This window comes from Ailuropoda melanoleuca, chromosome 11 (assembly GCF_002007445.2).
Source record: "Ailuropoda melanoleuca isolate Jingjing chromosome 11, ASM200744v2, whole genome shotgun sequence".
Lineage (NCBI taxonomy): Eukaryota > Metazoa > Chordata > Mammalia > Carnivora > Ursidae > Ailuropoda > Ailuropoda melanoleuca.
In genome coordinates, this window is record NC_048228.1 from 12,608,019 (window position 1) to 12,630,211 (window position 22,193).

General features: G+C 54.1%; 1 protein-coding gene across 2 annotated transcripts in view; it reads left to right on the top strand.

Moving 5' to 3' along the window:
* The window catches only part of ACTL8 (actin like 8), a 105,356-nt gene that overhangs the window by 31,220 nt on the left and 51,943 nt on the right, over positions 1–22,193 (top strand). Inside the window, exon 1 of one of the 2 annotated variants that reach the window (XM_034671882.1) lies at positions 16,068–16,155. The exons of the other annotated variant lie outside the window; for it this stretch is intronic. The gene's annotated coding sequence lies outside the window, so the exon portion shown is untranslated. Of the gene's footprint in view, positions 1–16,067; positions 16,156–22,193 lie in introns of those variants that run through there. 2 annotated transcript variants of the gene reach the window in all.

Sequence of the window (22,193 nt, forward strand, 5' to 3'; positions counted from 1 at the left end):
CCCCCCGCCACGGGCATGCAGAGCAGAGGGCAGTGCAGAAACCCTGCCTTTAACCCCTCAGCTCTGGCCTGGGGCGGGGGAGGGGCTACTCCAGGGTCAGAGTCCCCATGGAGCAGTTCCGATCTTGGTTGGGTCAGGAAGCGCAGCCCTCCAGTCTGGTTAGGGCCGTGTTTCGGGCTCGTTCTCTGATACATTAATTCAGTGAACATTTATTGGCTGCTTATGATGTTTCAGGCGCTGAGATGGGCAGATAAATAAACCACAGTCCTTCCTCTAAGGACTCAAGTGAATAATGTTTAAAGTGCCATCCATCTACCTTTCTGTCCTTTTGTCATTCCTTCATTCGCTTGTCCCTTCACTCATTCACTAACCACTGACCACCCACAGTGGCACAGGTGCAAGGGGATATAGCAATGAACCTGAGACTGGCGTTGCCCTCCAAGACCCCCCTCCCCCACCCCCAGAGGGAAAGACAGATAAGCAAATGGACAGTTAAGGGGCTCTGAGCTCTCACGGGATTCCAGGTCTGGGTGGTCAGATCAGGTGGTGAGCCAGGTGGGCTGGGTGGGGACAAGCACCGCAAGCCTGGCTCAGACACTGGGTGGGGCTGCCCTGATCCAGCTGCCCGGAGGGAGGGCGGAGTGGGGTTGGGAAAGGGGGTCTGTGGTCTTGACATGCTACTAAGTCTCCCTGAGCCGGGAAAGCGTTAGGGGCTGGGGCCCAGACCCTGCTCTAAAGTGCGCCCCTTAATACCTTGATGATATCGGCATAAGAATGCAAACCCGCCTGCCGTGGGGAAGGGGAGGACATCCGTTTCCCAGCTAGGAAATTATTGAATATTTAGGACCCGGAGCAGATCATTTAGAGGGGGAAATGAATTTCTGTAGCATCCTCTGGCTGGATAAATCAGCCCAGATGCTCCTGTGCTTTCACTTACCCCCGTGGAACGGGTCTGTGTGGGTGTTTATACAGCGTGAAAGTAATCGTTCTTCCAGAGGTGCTAACAACTCCTTCCAAAGCCATCAGCTCCCCCTTAATGCTGGTGCGGTGGACCCCACTGGTCAGCCCCTGTCTGTGCACATCCTGGGGCCTGGACCCCAGGAAGGGAAGGGGCGAGGCTGGCTGTCCATCTTCCCTCCCTATCCTTGGGGTCTTGTTGACGTGATGGGGCGCTGAGGAAGATCCAAGTCTCAGCCAGTAACAACAGGAGACCCAACCAAGTGCCCGGGGTGGAGCCAAGGGTCTGAGCTATGCGGCAGGAGGATTAGGGGGTGTGAGATTTAGGTTAGACTTAAGGAAGGACTTACCTTGACAGAGTGATTGTGGTATTGCTCTCCCTCGGTGATTGGGCGGAGCAGAGGAGACTCTCATCTGTGGGGAAAAGAGGCAGAGGGCGGACTGAATGGCCTCTGAATCCTGAAAGACCCAGTTTTCTGTGATGTCCCGATTACCAGCCTGTGAATGTGTTAGCGACTCCTGCCTTGGCACTGGGCGCTAACTTTTCCTTCACAAAGTTATGTTTTTCTAGACCAGGACAAGCTTTTTTGGGGGGAGGGGCCAAATAGTATGTTTGTGTCTGCAGGCCATACAATTTCTGTCATGACCACCCGACTCTAAGGTCGTAGGGCTAAAGCGGCCGTGGACAATACAAAACGAATGAGTGTCCTTGTGTTCCAATAAAACTTCATTTATAAAAACAGGTGGCGGGCCGGATTTGGTCCCCCTGCCGTAGTGGACTGCCTCCTCTCTAGACCACTCAGTTGTCAAACAGAGGGGTTTCTGGTTCTTGTCTGTTTTTGAAACAGATCCATCTCATTTTCCTGATCCAGAAAGTAATGTTTACTTACAGTGAAAGCTAACATATAATATATTAGAGGGTGAACGTCACTGGTCACCGTCTTCCTTCTCAAAAACCACCACTGTTCACAGTTTGGTGTCTGTATATATTTTTACACTTAACGTTGTATTCTTTTTAAAGGTCATCTTGTGCAGGCCGTATTTACCAAGTTTGTTATATTTTGAGTCCCAGGTTGACTCGTGTTGACAAGAAAACCAGAGATGGCCTCTGGCAGATGAGCCCAGAGAGATAGGAAATGGACCATGTGGACTTTTCTTTCTGGGAATGTTCCCTCCTGGGAAGCGGGTGTCTGTCATGTCTGCTGTGTGCCAGGGTGGGGGGGGGGGGGAGGGGGCGGGGCCAGGGTCAGGGGGGAAGGGCCAGTGGGTGGAGGGGATCGGGGAGGGAGCCAGGCCAGTGGGATATCTGAAGTCGCTAGAGAGAACTTGCGGAGCCCAGCAGTGCCCCAGGGACCCTTACCCACCCCTGATGATGGGCAATATAGGGTTCAGCTTCTTTGGCTGCTCCAAAGGGTTCTCCCAGATGGGAACCTGGGACGTGGCTTGATCTGCCCACTTCAAGGAGCAGGAACGTCCTGTCCAGAAAAACCCTCGAATACAGGGAAAAGAACTCCTTACCCTCCCCCAGCCTTCACCTTGAGCAAAAATACATTTAAAAATGGGGGAAAAAAAAGAGAGTACAAGGAAGGAGAGAGAAGTCTGGTTTTGAAAAACGGCTGCCATGGCAAGCCTCCCTTACTCCCTGGGGTTGGGGGGACAGGGACCCCGACTCCGCTTGTGGATCCTAATACCGTCTGTTCTCTGAAACAGGAGCCCAGGTCCCCAAACACTGGCTTTCTTCAGCCGCAGTTCCATGGGGGAGAAAATGTCCTTTCCCTACAGGGACCGGAGGGAGAAGAAATGTGGAACAAAGTGCCACTGGGCGAGCTGTGCATCCCCTCTTTGCAGTCAGGGGGCCATTGCCCCCGCCAAGGCCAGACTCGTGCCCACCAATCCCCGTGTGGCCCTCACTCACTCATTCCCAGTCCCTGTCATTCCGGGATCATGCTCAAGTCTGATGTGGGCGTGGGGAAGGGTCCGGGGCACTACAGTTCTCTGTGACAGGCAGAGCAGCTTGGTGGTGACGAGAACAGGTTTGGGGATCATTCAGGTCTGGGTTCAAGTCCCAGCCTTGTCACTTTCTCACCATAGGCAACTTTTGTCCCTTTGAACCTCAGTTTTCTCATCTGTAAAATGGGTATAACAGTAACACCCTAAAGATCATATGAGATGATCCTGGTAAAGTGCCCACCCCAGTGAAAGCTGTGGATCTCGTCTTTTAGTCCTCTGCTAAAATGTAATTAGGGACACTGGCATAACCTGGCACTAAATCTTGGGCTGAGGGGCCTGGCAAAAACCCCAACAATGAACAGTTTTCATCTTTTTTTTATTTTTATTTTTTTCCTCCAGAATCTAAAGATTCGCAATGAGTAAGTCAGGCGGCAAACTCCCTGGACAAGAAGCTGACTGGTTTGTACTTGTCTGTGTCTCCACTGCGCAGCCAGGGCCCCGGCACCCACGAGGAGCTCATAGGCAATGGCAGGAAGAAAGAAGGTATCGAAGGTGCCCAAGGAAGTGGTTTTTCCCAGAGGGGGAAGAGGCAGAAACACTGAGCGGTGACCTCAAGTCCCAGCCTCCCCTCTGGCCTCTTCTTGCCTCTCTTTCCTTGGCAGTCCGAGGGCAGATGGCCAGGTTTTCTATCCCACCGAGTTACACCACAGATTAATTTCTGGTTGGCTGGATCTGAGTTGGTCCCCGAGTTAAAAAAATTTTAAAAAAGGAGTTATAACTAAAAACCAATAACAACATGGGGCGCCTGGGAGGCTCAGTGGGTTAAATGCCTGCCTTCGGCTCAGGTCAGGATCCCAGGATACTGGGATTGAGTCCCGAGGTCAGCTCTCTGCAGCCTTGCCCTGCACTCCTTTCTCTATGACCCAGCGCAGCCCCTCCCCTCCCAGCCCCTCCCCCGCAGCAAGGCTTCCCACCTGCCCGTCCCATCCCTCGGGGAGCACAGGGCCCTTAGTGTGGAGCGGGCGTGGGTGCCAGCCCCTCATGATGGCTGCTGGTCACAGCCGGCTCTTCCCATGCACCTGCCTCGTGCCCACTTCGCCTCTTCCTCATGAGGCTGGGAAGTAGGTGCTGTTATGCCCTCAATGTTCTAGGTGGAGAAACTAAGGCTTGGAGATGCCAGGTGCCTTGTCCGAGGAAGACAGCCAGGAAGGGGTTAACTTGGGTTGGGAATGCAAAGACGGGGAAGGCAAAACCCCCTGATTTCAAGGAGGCCTCAGGCAGGCCCTGCCTTGGGCTGACTGGTTAGCTGAGGGGATGGATGGATGGACAGATAGACGGACAGACAAGACAAATGGATAGAAAGCCGTATTCAGAGACATAGAGAAAAACAACACAGAGAGGCATCTCAGAAGCCTCCTTTGTCCTTAATTTGACAGGTGACCCGGATGACCCGTGAGCAGGCCTCTCTGGCCCTGTCATTAGCTTGCTGTGTGACCTCAGCGATCCATTTAACTTCTCTGAGCACAGTGGTGCCAGCTGGGAAAGGAGGGCTTGGATGCCACAGCCCCCAAATTCCCACAAGGCCCCAGGGTTCTCTGCTTTGCGACGTCTCTCGACCACGCCATCCTAAGATCCACGCTCCCACCAGAGAGCAGGGGTAGTTGTGCAGAGGACGAAATTTTAATTCCAACTTTGCTGAAATTCCCCATGAGCAGCAATGACAAGCTGGCAGCTGAGAGTTAGACACTTTTGTTTATGCCCATAAATATTATTTTTTCCTTAATTAGCAGCTAGCATTTGAAGATTGGGCAATTTTTCGATTTCCCCAGCCTAGCGGGGAAGAGCCGGGCTTTGCACTGAGCCCAAAGGGGTTCAAAACCCAGCGCTGAGTTTTTCTAGCCGTGAGTCTTTGGGAGGAACGTTCCTGAAACTCTCTATTTCAGTTTCCTTACCTATAAAATGGGGATGATACCGGTACCTCCCTCATGGGGTCTTTATGAAGGTGAAAGAAGCGGACACGTGTAGAGATTCAGAATCGTGCCTGGAGCACGGCGAGGGCTGTGTCAGTGTCGGCTTTTGATATGGTCATTGTTTTCTCCAGGTATATTAGCGTGCTCGGGCTGCCGTAACAAGACAACACTTGTGTTCTCTCAGTTCTGGAGGCTGGAAGTCCAAGGTCAAGGTGCCTTCAGGGTTGATTTCTCCTCAGCTCCATCTCCCGGGCTTGGGGAGGGCCCCCTTCTCCCGGTGTTGTCACGTGGCTTTTGTGTGCACGCGCACTCCTGCTGTCTCTTCCCCTTCTCACAAGCACACCCATCCAATAGGATCAGGGCCCCATACTTATGGCCTTATTTAGCCTTAATTACCTCCTTAAAGGCCTGTCTTCCAGCACAGTCCCTTCAGGGTTAGGGCTACAGCATGTGAACGGGGTGCGGGGCACAATCCCGTCCGTGATGCCATGTGCTAGCGATCAGGCCGAGGGGGGCTACCCTGTGTGGTCTGCCTGGGACAGAGGCAGCGCCGGGACACCAGGTTTTCAGTTGTAATATGAGGTGAACCAGGATGAGTTGGGCACCCGCGTCCTAATGACAGCTGCTTCCTCCGGTGATTTTCTCTGCCTAGCCCCTGAGTTCTGACCTTGCCTTGGAGGGACACCCGGGCCCAGGAAGGCTGGCAGGAGGTGGGCAAAGATGGTACCAGGAGACCTTCTTGGCCGAGGGAGCGAGAGAACGTGGCACTGGGGACTCTGGGAGAGCCCGGATTCTCCAGGGTTAAACCCACCTCGAGAAAGAACATCTGCAAACACCAAGGGAGGGAACCAGGCAAAGCATTATCATGATTAATGCTATTTCAAAGACTTAATTTTTCCCCCTCTTTCTGAACTGTTTGTGTGCGGTTGTGCCGAATGCGGTCTCTTGATTCTGAGTGTCCTTTCCTTGGAGTAATTTGGAACAAGGTCACTGTTCACCAGGCAGGCTTCCTCGCCTCTGATATACCCACTGACAACCCTGCGAGGCTGGGGGGCCGTGAGCAGCAGGAGGCCGATGGATGGAGGAGGGACGGACCAGGTTTGATGGAGGAGGCAACGGGACCAGGCTTTCCGGCTATACCCATACCTCACCCAGGGCCAGACGGAATCTCCAGCCCAAGGGGCCAGTGCAGGACGGGTCTGGGGTGAGGATCAAGGCCTTTATTCTGGCTCTGCTCCTGTTGGCTGGAAAATGTCCTACTCCCCCTCTTCTCACCTGCAAAGTGGGGCCAAGGATGGTACTTCCCCTTCCGGATGTTTGTGCCAACTCTTGGTTCTGAGAAGTTTGCACACTTCTCAGGCTCAACTGTGCATGCCCATCCCCCAGGGAGGGGGCGGGGGGCAGGCTCTGAAATTCTAGCAACTGTGTCCGTGCTGCCCATGCTGCTGGACCAGGGAAATGTAAGCTCTTAGCTCCGTAGGAAGTGCTCCAGACACATCACCAGTCGTCATCACTCCCACGACCACTGTCATCATTTCGTCCTCTTTGTCTTTATCAGGGACAACCTCCCTCTTTGTTATCAGCCGTGTCCTCACCGGCATTGTGCTTGGCACCTTCATTAGGTCTTGTCTGTGCGCTCCCTTCCTCCCATTTTCTGGAAGAGGCAACCGAGACCCGGAGGTGGCTTGAGATGGGGGCTGAGGGCTGCTATCTTGACATGGATGAGAGCCTGGTGGTTCGAAGTCAGGAGACAGATTCAAGTCCTGCTCTGTACCTTGCGAATCAAGACTTTGAACTTTCCAAATGGACGAACCCTTAAATATCATCCGATCTGACTTCTAACACCTCTAGCATTTGGGGAAGCGTTAATGCCAGAGGGAGGAGAAGCTACAGAGTGAAGGGTGTGGATGTTGGAGTTGGACAGTCCTGTCTAAATAAATAGCCACTCCATCACTCGCTGGTTGTGTGACCTCAGGCAAGTCTCTTCATCTGAATCTGTTTCTTATCCGTACGATGGGGTGTGAGAGCCAGTTTCCACGATGGCCTCCAATGATCCCCACCTCCTGGGGTTTATGCCCTTCGTCTGTCTCCTCCAACACTGTTTCGGGCTCGGACTGTGTGACCAACAGGGTAAGGCAGAAGGTGTGGCATCTGCTCACGAGGCTTGGAGACCAGTTATAAAACACGCTGCAGCTCCTGTCTTGGGTTCTCTCTCTCTCTCCCTCTCTCTCCCTCTCTTTGATGATCAGCTCTGGGGGAAGCTGGCTGCCACATCCTGAGACCACTCAGGCAGTCCACGGAGAGGCTCGGGTGGTGAGGAACAGAGGCCTCCCAGCAGCCACGTGGATGAGCTTGGAAGTGGATGCTCTAGCCCCAGTCGGGCCTTATGATGGCACGGCAGCCCTGCCGGCCGGCCTGCTGCGACCTCATGGCAGACCCAGAGCCATCTGGCTAAGCCGGTCCCGGGTTCCTGAGCTTCTGCTGCTGCACGAGATGACAAGCGTTTGTCGTTTTAAGCTGCTAAGTTTTGGGGTTATTTGATACCCACTAGCAGATAAATAACATATAGGGAAGACAATATCTCTGTTGTAGATTTGTTGGGAGGTTGAATTCAGGAAAGCACTCCACATAGGACATGACGTTTGCTGAAGGCTGTGTGAAATGTGACAAAACAGTGATAGCATAAATAACCATATCATTGACAACCCCCAGGGTCACATAGCAAGGGTGTGACAGGGTTGATGGACCTGCGGTTCCCAGCTGCCCAGTTGTAAGCATTTGTGCCCCCTGAGCCTTACTGACCTTGGTGGGCACTGAAAGCTTTCCCAGAAAGGAAACAGCAGGGGCAGAGGGCGGAGGGGCAGAAAATGTGATAGTAGTGGTGACAGCCGCTGGGCTTCCGGGAGAGGGAGCAGCCGTGGCCTGCATGGGGTGGTGTTAGGCTGAGACACAGGATCAGCGTGTGTGTGTGTGTGTGTGCACGCGTGCATGCACTTGTGTATGTATGCCTGTGTGCACGCATGTGTACATATGCACATGTACATGTGTGTGCATGCGTGTATCTGCAAATATGTACACGTGGAACATGTGCAGGGGTGTGCAACACGTGTGCATGCACGTATGGGTGCACACACGTGTGCATGTGTGTTTGTGCACACTTGTATGTATGTGCACGTGTATGTGTGTATAGGGTGTGTGTGTGTGTGTGTGCTTGCGTAGGTCACCTCTGTAGCCCCTTCAGCCCAAGACTGGCTGAGTGTCAGATTTGCTGCTTGTTTCTGGGCTCGCTGTCTGATGAAGGCTCAGGAAAACCATGGCAACAAAGGGCTAATGAGCAGGGCTGGAGGAGGCCAGAACCTGGGCATCTCTGAGGCTGCAGAAAGAGAAGTCCAGGGGGAAGGTCCACTGCGGCCTGTTTCCCTGGCCATGGCCAGGTGGGGCTTCTTTGGTGGCGAGATATCAGAGAGGGTCTGGCTGGGAGAGAAGCCCCTGACCCTCCACCCCCACCTGCCAGGAAGCAGGGGCTCTCAGTGCCCACCAGTCAGCTCCTTCAGGGTCATCTGCTCTGACGGTCTGGACTACACCATTTCTGGGGGGCTCTCCATGAGTCTCCCAGGTTCCAGGGAGCCTGTGACCTGAACCACAGAGACTTTCCAGCTACACTCACTGTATAGACAAGAGAAACAGAGATACAGAGAGGTTAAGGGACCTGCCTCGGGTCACCAGCAGGCTGTGACAGAGTCAGGGCAGGGATCTGGTGCTCCTTTCCAATCACTCTGTCCCAGGGTGGGGCCCATGGTAGGTAACCTGAGACACGCTGGTCCAGAGGGGTCCTGTGCGTGTGGGGCCCTTTGGCTGACAGATCGCCTGCTGGGAGAGCCAGTCCACCACGTCCCTCTGCATGGACCAGATGGGCAGCCCTTCACCCCTCGTGTTTCCCACCCTTGCCTGTACCACAGGGACTAACTGGGGCAGAAAATCCTGGGGGAGCACCAAGTCTGCCAAGTTTGAGCCTGGCACCAGCCGGGCACCTGGCTGCCAAGCAGGTTGGAAATGGAATTGGTAAAAGGGGGTCTCTGGGGGGGTGTGAACCCCTGGAACAGCTTGGCAACTACCTCTCCCGGCTCCTGCCAGACCGTGTATCCCGCCAGATCCTGCCTGCCATGTGCCAGGAACATCTGGGAGAGAGTTTTCTGGCAGGTTCTGGAGTGCAGAAATGGGTTATGGGGGACTTGGTCATGTATTCACTCACCAGCGCCTCCTCAGGAAGGGGAGCCGTGTGTGTCCCGAATGCCCGGTAGTGCAAGGCTCCGAGTGAAGCCCCTGACCCCCATCGCGGCACCTCCCGTCGCTCCTGTGGTTACAGAGCCCATTTCACAGGTAAGAAGACTGAGGATTGGGACGTGGCAGAGCTGAGATGTGAATCCAGGTCTGTCTGACTCCCAGGCCTGCTTTTTCCATCTCTGAGCATCTCTCTGAGTGCCCTCCACACCCACTGTGCCCAGAGATCGGTCTGCAGACGGAGATACGGAGATAAATGAGCAATGGGCCTTGTCCTCAAAGTGCACATAGTCTCGCGGTTGAATTCACGATTGCCGCTGTCAGTCCTGCGTAGCGAACAGCGCCCCCACAACTCAGTGGCTCACAAGCAGTTACTCCTCTTGCTCACCATGGCTGGGGCAGCTGGAGGGCTCGGCTTCAGGGGCCAGGTTGGGCCACACTTGTCTCTTGCTCTTCTCGCTCCGGTGGCTACTCAGCGCCCCACTTCTGTGGCTGGACAGACACACGCCACGTCCCCGAAGGCTGCATTTTGGGACTGGTGCACTGTCGCATGGCCAAGCCCCACACCGGTGGTGGGAGGCACTGTGGTCACGTGACAAAGGCACGGCTGTCTAACTGTCTGATGGGGAGGCAGGAAGAGTAGGGTACAATAATCCAATTGTCCGCAGCAGGGAAGACAGACAGCGATGATAATACTGTGGTGCATTTTATCAAATCCAAGAAACCATCAACTGGAGTCATACCATTAATTTAGTGTGCTGTTGAGAAAGAAAAGCAGCTGACAGCCAAAGGGGGCCACGATGCTTTCTCAGCTCATCATAGTTTCATTTCAGTCTTCCTGAAAGCGATTTGATATTTCCTGAGACATGGAAGTGACAACAGTATGAACAGTTTTGACCGGGTTTGCTCTCGCACGGGCGCTGACATCTGTGTCATGACTGACGCGGTCCGAGGAGATGCTGAGATGTCATTGGTATGTTCGGGTTTCAGATACGTTAACACGTGATAACGTGTTTTGATTTTTAGAATTGATGGCACCCGTTGTTTTCTCACGGTGAGCCCCTGCTCTGGGCTGGACACGGGGCTAAACGTTCTCCGTGGGTCAACTCGCTTGCACCTCCTGACAGTAAGGGGAAAACACGGCTCTTCCCGTTTCAGAGACGGGTAGAGCGAGGCCCAGGGTGACGTGCTGTCTTGCTTGAGACCCATGGTCAGCAGGTGGCAGAGTCGGAATTTGAACCATGAACAGTCTGACTCCAGAGACAAAGTGGTTAAGAGTGCAAAACACTGGGGCGCCTGGGTGGCACAGCGGTTAAGTGTCTGCCTTCGGCTCAGGGCGTGATCCCGGCGTTATGGGATCGAGCCCCACATCAGGCTCTTCCTCTATGAGCCTGCTTCTTCCTCTCCCACTCCCCCTGCTTGTGTTCCCTCTCACGCTGGCTGTCTCTATCTCTGTCGAATAAAGAAATTAAAAAAATCTTTAAAAAAAAAAGAGTGCAAAACACTGAGCCAAGCTGTATCTCAGTTTCCTCATCTGTAAAATGGGGTTGATAGAAGTAACTATTGCATAGTTTGTTTTGAATATTAGAGTATCGAAAACAGGCTCAGGCACAGAACACTCGAGACATGCTGGTCACCCTGGGAGTATTTTTTTGCCTTTCTGAAGCTCACATCTGTATAATAAAAGCTGCTCTTGAACTCAGAGCAGTTGGCTATGGGAACCCAGAAAAGCAGGCCAGGATGGTAGTCTCCCCCGATCCAGGGGGGATCTGTCCTTAGACCCCCAGTGGCTGCCTGGAACTGTGGATAGTACCAAACAGCCTCGTACACACATACGACAAGTTTTATAAATTAGGCACCATAAGAGATTAACGACAACTAGTAATAAATAGAACAATTATAACAATATACTGTAATAAAACTTATGTGAACATGGTCTTTGTCTTTCTCTCAGTATCCCTGTTGGTGCTGAATTCACCCTTCTTCTCTGGTGACGTGAGGTGAGAAAATGCCTGCATGAGAGGAGGTCGCGAGGTGCATGTCGGGGCCACCGTGATGGAGTGTGAGGCTACTATTGACCTTCTGACGTACTGTGTCCAGAAGGTCCCCTGCCTCTGGACTGGGCCTGACTGTGGGTAACTGAAACCACCAAAAGTGAGATTGCAGATGGGGGGACTCCTGCAGCTTAGTATTTTGGGGGTACTGTCAGGTTGTTTGATGTGAGGAAAGCAAAGAGCGTGGGATTCACGCCTGTATTTATTTACTCCAATGTATTTGTTTACCTATGCGTGGAGGTAGGACACAGTGACTGGATTTGAAACCAGACTTTTGGGGGCTCATTTCTGAGGACTGAGTTCTAATTGATCTGCCATGAGACACACAGACCTTAAATGTTCCGTGTGAAGGGTTTTCACAAACGTTGCACCTGTGTTACCGCTGTCCCCCTCACAATGGAAAATGTGTCCCTCACCCCCCAGAAAGTCCCACTGTGCTGCTTTCCAGTAAAATGCCTCCCTCGCCACACTGTTTTTAAATTTCTTTCATTGTACACCAGTTTGCCTGTTTTTGACCTTCCTGTGAATGGGAACTTACAGAATGTGCTGGTTTTGAGTCTGGCTTTCTTTCACTCAACCTAATTATCTATGATTAATCCATGTATCAGTAGTCCCTTCTTTTTCATTGCCGAGTAATATTCCACTGGGTGCGGCTTAGCCCTGATCGCCTTCCCCGCTCCAGACCCCATCCTTCCTGCCTGCTGCGGGGAAATGGAGCTGGGCCCTTTAAATTTCTTCCCTGCCGGCCAGCTAAGCTGCGTCAGTAGAGGGCGCTGGGGAGCCCATGCGGCCGCACGGGGCCCTGCTTCCTGCTTCAAGGCTCCCAGGCTCCTGCTGCTCGGGCAGCCCCTCCAGCGTCTGGCTCTTGCCCCGGCACCGCTTCTGAGGTAGTTTTGACGTGAGGTGTCTCACCAGAGGCGGCTTTTGCGGCACCCGCTCCCCAGGGCAGATTTCTGGTAAGTTCCCCCAGGGTGGATTTCTAGCAAGTTCCACTGGCGTGGCACCAGGCCAAGTGATTGCCACGTGGTGGGCCCCAGCCATGTCTTGTTCACCAAAGTCTGGATGGCGGCCCTGTGTGTGTGTGGGGGGGGGTATGCTTTGGGGGACCCTTCCCCAGCTCAGGGGTTTTTCTTGAGGAGTTTTTTTCAGCCTTAGGAGGGGGCTCTTCGCTGGGGGCCTTAGCTCAGCCCCAGGTGGGAGTTTCTCCTTGGGAGGATGCTATCTCAGCCTCATGGTGGGGGTCTCTTTGGGGGGGGTCCTATATCAGCCGTAGGGTTCTCTTTTGAGGCTCTGTATCAATGCTGGGTGGGAGTGGGGGCTCTTTCTTGGGGCCTTTTCCTCAGCTCTGGGGGAAGCTCCTCTTTGGGGGGTCTATCTCAGCCTGGTGGGTGTTTCTTTTGGGGGGGCTGGTTTTGTGTTCCATATCAGCTCAGGGTGGGGGCTCTTCTTTGCAGGCTGTATGTCAGCCTGATGTTGGAGGGGTCTCTTCCTGAGAGGCTCTGCTTTGGGGGGTCTATCTCCGCCCCTGAGTGGGGGGGCTCTTTCTTGGGAGCTCTACCTCAGCCCTAGGGGACTCCTTCTTGGGGAATTTATGTCGTCTCTGTGGGGGGGGACTCATCCTTGAGGGTCAAGGGGGGCTGTTCTTGGGGTGGCGTCATTCTTAGGGGCTCCATCTCAGCCCTGGGTGGGGTTTCTTCCTCAGGGGCTCTGTCTCAGCTCTGTGGGTCGTGGTTGCTCCTTTAGCTGCTATTCTTACATTAATTATAGTTCTCTTTAGTCTTTATTAGCCAATGCCACATTCATTCAATCCCCTATTAGAAGTTAATAATTCTTCATGTGGAACCTTCCCTGTTGGAATTACTGGGTGGTTTCTTTTTCTTGATTAGACCCAAACCAACTTAGAATCAGTGTCAGCAGCGATACCAGGAGATGCGTCTGCAGAGATGAGATTTGCAGACTGGTTTTCTCGTGGGCTGGAGCGTGGTGCTGAGCTCCTTGCTGATAGGAGATGGGGTGCTAGTCACCGAAGGCGTTGAGTGGCCCTGCAAATAACCAAGCTATCACCCGTGGTTGATTGAGATGAAGTGCCACCGAGGCAGTCCCTTGGGAACAAGAGTGATGCTGCCCTTGCCCGCTAATGGCAGTGGTGCTGATTCTAAGGACCACAGAGGGTGGGATGGATTCTTTTGAGGGCTCTAGAGCTTAGAGAGAGGAGATGACAAGCACAGGTCCATTGGCTCAGCTCAAGTCACGGTCCGAGGACCAGAGAGCCGTCACGACAGCCTTTATAGGAGCTCTTATTTATTTACTTTTACCGCGGCAGGGCTGGTATTTGCTGGAAATCAAACATGAAATTTAATTGTGTTGGTTGCCGAATTACAACCACCATGGAATTCACATCTTGACAGGTTTCTCATGCGAAAATTAGGGCACTGATTGGAAAGTAAGGGGCCCTGAAACATGGAAAGGAGACATCTGTTGGCCCAAGATGAAACTAGCGATCTTAAACCCCACGTGGCTCCAAGCCCCCCCTTATCGCTGGTGGTAGCCTTCCAGCCCGTGTCTGAGGATGCTATTCCGCCTCTGTTTAAAAACACTGTGATTCCCTCAGTGGGGGTAGATATCTTGAGAGCGGCTCCTCATTCTTCTTGAGACTTACCAAGACTACCCCTGTGGTCACTAGCCTCTACCAAGGGCGAAATCTCAGCAGTGACTCACTAGGACACGAGAGTTAGCACCCAAGAATTGCAAGGCTTTGCTAATACATATCAACAGAATTTTGGGGACCACGTGTAGGAGTGGATTTTAAGGATTTTATCTTTTTTTAAAAAAGATTTCATTTATTTATTTTTTGAGAGAGAGCATGCGCACAAGAGCTCGTGTGCGTGCACACACATAAGCAAGGGGGGAGGGGCAGAGGGAGAGGGAGAAGCAGACTCCCCACTGAGCAGGGAGCCTGATTCGGGACTCGATCCCAGGACCCTGGGATCACGACCTGAGCCGAAGTCAGAGGCTTCACTGACGGAGCCACCCAGGCGCCCAGATTTTAAGGATTTTAGACCAAAGAGGGCAGGATATAACACTAGGTTGGGCAAAATTCACTGTCATGGACGCACTTCCTGGAGATTCTGGATTTGGTTATTAGCATGTGCTGCTGGCGGGGGCTCTAACCGCTTACGTGGTGGATTGACTGACATCTGGGCCCAATGGTGGCCTAAGGTTGATGAAACTGCGACGTCATGATGGGAAGAGGGAGTCCAAAGGTGTAGGGAGACAGGAATGCTGGACTGGAGGTATGACGTGTGATCTGCACCCGCCCCCCTCCCCCCGCCAACTTCCATAAGAAGTAGCAGGGGACAGAGGCCTCGAGAGATACACGAGCGAGGGAAGCATCCTGAAATGCTCCGTGGCTTCTCTCTTTGGTACGCTGGGTGTGACTTTAGAGGCTGCCTCCGCGGAGATTGGCTCCCTGATTGCGGTGGACATAAGCGCATACAAGGGGCAGCACGTCACTGCCGAGGACAAGGTGGGCATAGCCACTGCCAGGCAGCAGGGATGTATGGGCAATCAGAACACCTTGGCCCATAGGGATCTTTGGTGGGGGCTGGTGGATCACAGTGTCCCTGGGAATGAAATGAATTGCAGCTTATGAGAGTACTACGTGATATATATGACATAAAGAGCTCTGGGTCTGGTGGCCAAAACCTGACATGCATCACCATGACAGAGAGTCTCTGCCTCTCCTCCAGTTTCCATACCTGGCAGCTCACAAACCTAGAAAGCCCTTGGGAGGCCAGGTCCCCTTGAGGAAGGAGTCTTATCATTACTGCAAGTACTTACTGTAAATATCCCTCCAAACCTCCCCAGAGGGACCTGGGCCATTTATCAGAGTGATGTGGACTGGGCAAAAAGAAATAGGCAGGTGGGTCAGGGATCAACACTGATTCCTGGGGACCCGCAGTACCACTCTGGCCCTGAAGTCCAAGTGGGGGCTTATGGAGGTCGGGCGATAGATAGTGGGGCCTGATGCACAAGGGGTCCACTCGGCCCATGGACCCATCCCCAGATCATCCCCCCCGCCCAGTTCCTGAATGAGTAATTACGAGACCTAAACATACTTAGCCGTGAACTATTCTCTCCCCTTTCCATTTTATTTATTTATTTATGTATTTATTTATTTATTTTAAAGATTTTATTTATTTGAGAGAGAGAGTGAGTGAGAGAGAGAGCATGAGCAGGGGAGAGAGGGGAGAAGCATACTCCCCACTGAGCAAGGAGCCCAATGCAGGGCTCGATCCCAGGACCCCGGGATCATGGCCCGAGCTGAAGGCAGACTGACCGAGCCTCCCAGGCGCCCTTCCATTTTTTATTCCATTTTTATTTTACAGGCAAGTTTTGGGAAGCGACCTTTACAGTTTTGTCTTTAGGTGACGGAATACCCTGTGGAACTCTGACTGAGTTTGAGGGGTAATAAACACAGTCCGCGGTGACTTCTGGGGCTGTTAGTTCCGTTTTACGGGAAGCACAAGAATGATAGCTGCGTCTCCTTGGGTAGAAATACAGACTCGTGTTTACAGGAGTTCAGTTGCGTGAGGAGGCTTCCTATGGAAACTGAGGAGTCAAAGGGATGGAGTGTGCGGCTTAGCCCTGATCGCCTCCGCCGCTCCAGACCCCATCCTTCCTGCCTGCTGCGGGGAAATGGAGCTGGGCCCTTTAAATTTCTTCCCTGCCGGCCAGCTAAGCTGCGTCAGTAGAGGGCGCTGGGGAGCCCATGCGGCCGCACGGGGCCCTGCTTCCTGCTTCAAGGCTCCCAGGCTCCTGCAGCTCGGGCAGCCTCTCCAGCGCCTGGCTCTTGCCCCGGCACCGCTTCTGAGGTAGTTTTGACGTGAGGTGTCTCACCAGAGGCGGCTTTTGCGGCACCCGCTCCCCAGGGCAGATTTCTGGTAAGTTCCCCCAGGGTGGATTTCTAGCAAGTTCCACTGGCGTGGCCCCAGGCCAAGTGATTGCCATGTGGTGGGCCCCAGCCATGTCTTGTTCAACAAGGTCTGGATGGCGGCCCTGTGTGTGTGTGTGTGTGTGTGTGTGTGTGTGTGTGTGTACTTCCTGGGGGATCTAGCTCAGCCTTGGAGGGACACCTCTCCGCCTGGGGCATGGGGGTGCTTCCTTGGGGGCTCTCTTCAGCCCAAGTTGAGGGGGGGAAGCTGCTCCTTAGGGGCTCGGTGTCAGCCCTAGAGAGAGTCTTCCTTGATACTATTCTCTGGAGTTCTCTGTAATTCTTTCTAGCCAGTCTCTCGTGAATCCAGTCTTCTATTATAGTTAATCCTTCCTTCTATGGAACTTCTCCCATTCAAATTACTGTGTGGATCCTCCCTCCTGATTGGTGGAGGAGGGATTCACATTGCGTGTGATAAATCATCGTTTGTTCGTCCATTTTCACGTTGATATTTCCAATTTGGGGCTGTTATGAATAATTTGCTCTTCATATTCTCCACTGGGCCAGGCTTTCTGTGTAATATGTTTATTATCTCTCGGATAGGTACTTCGAATGGGGGTCCTCTGTGAAGGCCCGGCTAAGGGGCTCTCCTCTTGTCTAGAGGGTGCTGCGGGCTTACTGGGAGTTTTGTGGGCCTATTTTTTTTTATAGCAGTGAGGGAATTCAGTGTGGGTTCTAGAAGGTTCTCTTGGTCCTGTGTGAGTGGGGGGAGGGGCACCAACTCTTAACTCTCCAGCTGGAGGGGGGCAGCTCGGCCTAGTGACTCCGGGCCTGTGACTTTGCTCCATCATCTTGTTGGAAATCTGTGAAATGGGAATGTTCTCGTGCGTCCGTAGGACTGTGGGCAGGACTGAATGGGGTAATGCCCGTGGGCACTGGGCACAGGGCTAGCATGGAGTAGGCTATTATCAGGTTATTATCAGTGCTGTTATTATCAGGTGCTTAAGCTAGGTTGTCCCACTTCCTCCCTGGCACTAACCGCCGTGGATCTAGAGACCAAGAGCCTAGAAGGGTGGGGAAGTGACTCAGTGCTCAGTCCTGAGGCGCCTCTGGACCCAGAAAAGCTAGGGGCCCAGCTGTCCAATGCTGCCCAAGGCCTGGCATTTTCCCATGCCTGCTGGGCCTTCCCTCTGAGGAGTGGACCCTCAAGGTGGCCTTGGGTTCTCGGCTCTTTGCCCAGCCCCCTGACAGTTACCTCAGTGGGCAGCCTGCCAGACTGAGCCCTGAGCTGCTGTACCCCAGCTAGTCAAACAGCCATGATTAGTCAAATAAAATTTCCATCTGTTGAGGAATTTTCGAGAGTTATTACCGGCTATAAAAGCGATCGGAGGAGAAGGATGGATCTGAGGGGGTAAGTGGCTCTAATTATGTGGAGTAGTGACTTTTAAATAAGATTGCAGATGTCCTTACCTGAGTGAGCCAGATCCCCATCGCGGTCTGGGCCGGAGGGGGTTGAGCCACTGGGGGGTGGGTTCTTCTCTGTAGAGGGAGGAAGAAGAGGGGCGCTGTATTTGAACCTGGGGGGGGCCTTGTGGCATTTAGAAAGATCCTGGATGTGAAGGGCCTTGGACGGCGTGTGGCACACAGCAGGGGCTTAATGGCTGCCTGTTTCTGCTTTCCCTGCTTCCCTCTCTTCTTCCCCTGGGGACTGAGCCAGGCTCCCACACAGAGCAGCAGTCTCTCTGGGCCAGGTTCTTGCTGTCCCAGACTCCGTGGGACCAGTTCGTGTAAGGTGTGAGCCTCTCATCACTTCATCTTTAAAACGGGACAATTAATTACCAGGCGTCCATCCCAAAGGAACACTGGGCGGGAAGAGTTCTGGAAATGGGGGCCCAGCATCGTTCTGCTACTAATACATGGCTTTCCTCTAGTGCTTGGCTTGTTTTAACCCCCTCAGCCTCTGGGGATGGAGGTGACATTGTGGGCAGGAGGGTTTGGGGGGGCTGAGGGGGCTCATCTGAGGTCACTTGGATCCCAGGTGCTCCTGGTTTCTTGGGGGGAACAGAGTTTTAGAACTTTACCCCCTTTTTCATCTTTTTTCTTTCTTTCTTTCTTTCTTTCTTTCTTTCTTTCTTTCTTTCTTTCTTTCTTTCTTTCTAGATTTTATTTATTTATTTGGAGAGAGAAAGCGTGCATGAGCAGGGGGAAGGGCAGAGAGAGAGGAACTAGCAGACTCCCCACTGTGCAGAGAGCCTGATGTGGGGCTCGATCCTGGGACCCTGGGACCCTGGGGTCATGACCTGAGCCGAAGGCAGACGCTTAGCCGACTGAACCATCCAGGCGTCCCTCTTCATCCTGTTTCTGATGCTTAACACAAGACTGTACTTTGGGGGTAACTGGCGCTCTGGCGGCTTCAGAGGGCCAGTGAGGTGGGTCTTGCTGGGAGGGACTCAGACATAACTGAGTCCACCCCAGAGTGGAGGTGAACTGCCCCTCCCCGGAGAGAGGGGTTCACAGGGTCCAAACCCGCAAATGTGGGGCTCTGCGGCCCGAGGGTCTGAAGGCACACAGTCTCCTGCCTGCTGGGTCAGGGGTCTTCTCACGGCCACTCTGTCCTTCTTCGCCTCCCCGCCCACCTGCCCGTCGAGCACGAAGCAGTGCCCCCACCCCTTGGGCCCTTTGAAGCCATAGGCCCACGCCTAGGTCCCCACAGCTGGCCACGCTTTCATGCCTCAGAGTCAGCTGTAGAAACGCCCACACACGTGGCCGGCAGCCACCAGAATTCAGTCCTGCTCGGGGTGGGTAACTCTCCCTGGGTCCCTTTCTCTCTGCCCGGTGGTTCGAGCATGACCACTCAGCAGCTGTTTGCACTGGGCCTGGAAGCCCCTGGTGTCTGACTCTGCAGCCATGGACCTGGGGCTGACGGGGGGAGGGCAGGGGCCGGCCGAGCAAGGGGGCTGGGTTGGCATGAGGAGCTGAGCCCTGTGGCCCGGTTGCACCCATGGGGGAGGCCTTCTCCTTGAGCGTTCCCAGCCCCTGGGTCCTCCCTGATGGCTTGGTCACTCCATCAGCTGCGGAGGGGACCTTCTGGCTTCCGGCTGTTCTGTTGGGCAGGACCCTGACCTCGGGGGAACTCAGTTTCCTCTCCCTGTGAGTGAAGACAGGACTGGCTTCCCAAGTGAGAGCTTTCCAGTAGTGGGCCAGCCTGCCTCATGGTGCGATGGGTTTTCTAGTGAGGTGGTGATGAGCATTTCATTGCTGGGAGTATTCAAGCAGAGGCCAATGGCCGTTGTTCAGGTGGACAGAGAGGACCGTTCTCAGGTGGGAAGGCCTGGGCTGGGAGGCCTCTGAGGGGCCTCCGCCTATCAGGATCACAACCCCCTGAGCCTTGAATTCTCCGCTTCTTATAGGAGATGGAGTCCGTGCTCCCATTCTCCGGATGAGGAACTGAGGCTCAGAAGCAGGCATTTCTGTGCCCGGGTCTCTGGCCCCTCCCCTTTCTTCCACTTACCCTGGGGTGGCCAGGTTCAGAGCAGGTCACCCCTGTGTCTTAATTGGTGGTAGCACAGTGGACCATTGGTGAGCTTGGGGGTGGGAAGAGGGGGCTTTGATCTAGTTAAATATTTCTCCATTCACTCTGCTAAGCACATACCTTCCACTGAGTGCCTACTGTGTGCCAGGCCCTGGGGACGCAGGGTTCAGGGGAGGTGGTTTCTGCCCTCGGTGAGCTCATGGTTGAGTGTACTGGATGGAGGAGGGCTTTGCGTGTGGTTCCCAAGCATCAGAATGAAATCCTGGCCTTGCTCAGATCAAAGGGTCCATCACCCAGGGTTGGGTCTGAGCATCTGTAGTTTGTCACAAGCTCCCCCAGGGGATCATGGCTAAGACCCAGATTCAGGAACTGGGGACTCCTAACTCTCAGTGGGCAGCTGTGCAGCTGCTAGGGGGCCCCAGCCAGAGGGCAGTTGGGAGGGGTGCCTTTGGGATCCGGAGTCGTTGGGGAGAGGGGGCCAACTGGAGGTGCTGGACGCTTCCCCCACTGCGTGAAAAGCAGCAGGCGTAGGGCAGTGAGCCTGGGGCTCCCTGGAGGGGGTGGCAGGCTGCTTCCTCCCGTCCTGGTCGGTCCTGGTCCCCAGTGACTGGGGATCTCCCAGTGACCAGGACGGGGGCTGGCACGAGGAGGGGCTCACACTTTTATAGGCGTGAACCTCATCAGGCAGGACAGCCCCTCGTTGCCTTCAGACCACAATGTCTGCTTGAGCGCTATGGACCAGTCCCTCTCCACGGCTGGCTCCCCACCACCAGCTCAGGTTAACCTCTTCGGAGGGTCTGCCCTGAGCCCGGGGCCGGTTATACACACGCCACCATCCCTGCTTCCTTCACAGCATGTCCTGTCCCCACTGCCCTGCGAGGTACGTTCTGGTCTTGGCGGGCGTGGTGGCCCCAGCTGCCCCGACCCGATGCCCGTGTTCTCAGCCGCGAGGCTCTCCTGCCGCTTGGCTTGACAACCGCTGTGAGTTCATGAAGTGACATCTGCGTCGTTCCCGGGGGCCCGAGGTGAGGCAGAGGCTCCCCCAGCTCCCAGGGAGCTAGAGCTCACCCCAGGTTTGAGATGAGCCGGAGTTCGCGCAGCCAGCCCTCCTGCTGAGTAATTACTGTAATTTCCCCTGCACAACCCTCAGCTCTTGGATGATATTGTGACCGAAATGTGAGTAGCGGGAACACTCCCTGCCCTTGTAATTGCGGGTTCGGAGGCCCCGCTGACATCTCCAAAGGGAGCTGGGGCTTCGTGGTGTGTGTCGGAGGCGTCACCTTTGAACTCTGGCTTTTTGACTCTGTGGCGGCTCTGCGGATCCGGTAACGATTCATGAGTGGGATGCGTTGATTCCCTGTCTCCCCGGGGTCGTGTTCACATCTCTGGCCCAATCTGGAGCCCCGTGGCAGCCCCGTGAACTGGGGGCGGTGCATGGCCCTGACCTGGTAGGGTAGAGAAGTTGTGCGAGCTGGGACATTGTGCAGCGTGGGAGCGGCAGGGCTGGGCTGGATCCCGCGTCTCCTGCGCCCACAGTGCGTGTTCTCTCGCCGTCCCCATCCCTTCTGCTCAGATGTGAAGGAGGACCCCCTGACGATTCTACCACCTGGTTCAAGTTTGTTACAGAAGAGCAATAATAAAAGTAAAAAGCATGACCTTGGGCTCTGAGGGCTCAGCAGGCACTATCCTCCCCTGCTCGCAAGTGGCAATGTATTTTCCTTCCTGGCAGCCCGCCGTGGTGATGGTCCCTAATTTACAGATGAGGGATCTGAAGCTCAGAGAGGGGGTGCCAACCTGAGGGCAGGGAGCTGGGAGGTGATAGAGCCGGATTGGAGCCCAGGCAGTCTCCAGCGCTGAGCTTCTAACCATCCCGCCATGCGAATGGCAGAAAGTCGACATTCCGGGATGTGTAATGTTTCTTGTTCGGGGAGCTCATTAGTCCTTTAGTCCATTTGTTCATTCCTGATTCATTCACTCATTCGGCCTTATTTATGGGTCCCTGTAATTGCCGAGCATTGTGCTAGGTGTTTGGGATTCAGTCCTGAACAGAACAAATTTCCCACCCCCATGGAGTTTCCATTCCAGTTGAGGGAGACAAATCACAAGCAGACAAAAGTTGCAGTTTCAGATTGGGAGAGCTATGGAGGAAAATGAATGGAAAGGGGATGTGGAGCAATGGGAGGGGAAGACTAGCCAGTGTGGTCAGGGATGGGCTAAGCAGACTGGAGGGAAGCATGAGAACAACATGGGGAAGAGATTCCAGGCACAGGGAGAGTGTGTGCAAAGGCCCTGTGGTAGGTCTATGCAAGGCATGCTTGAGGACCTGTGAGGAAGGTGGTAGGAGGGAAAGTCGGAAGGCTGAGTGCTGAGATGCTGGTGGGGGGTGCATTTGAGCCCCCTTCCCCCAGAGGGAATGACATGATCTGGCTTCTACTGTGGAAGACAGGCCGTGGGGGGTGAGGCAAAGGCAGAGGGACAGCATGGAAGCTGGTGGTACAGGCAAGAGATGATACCAG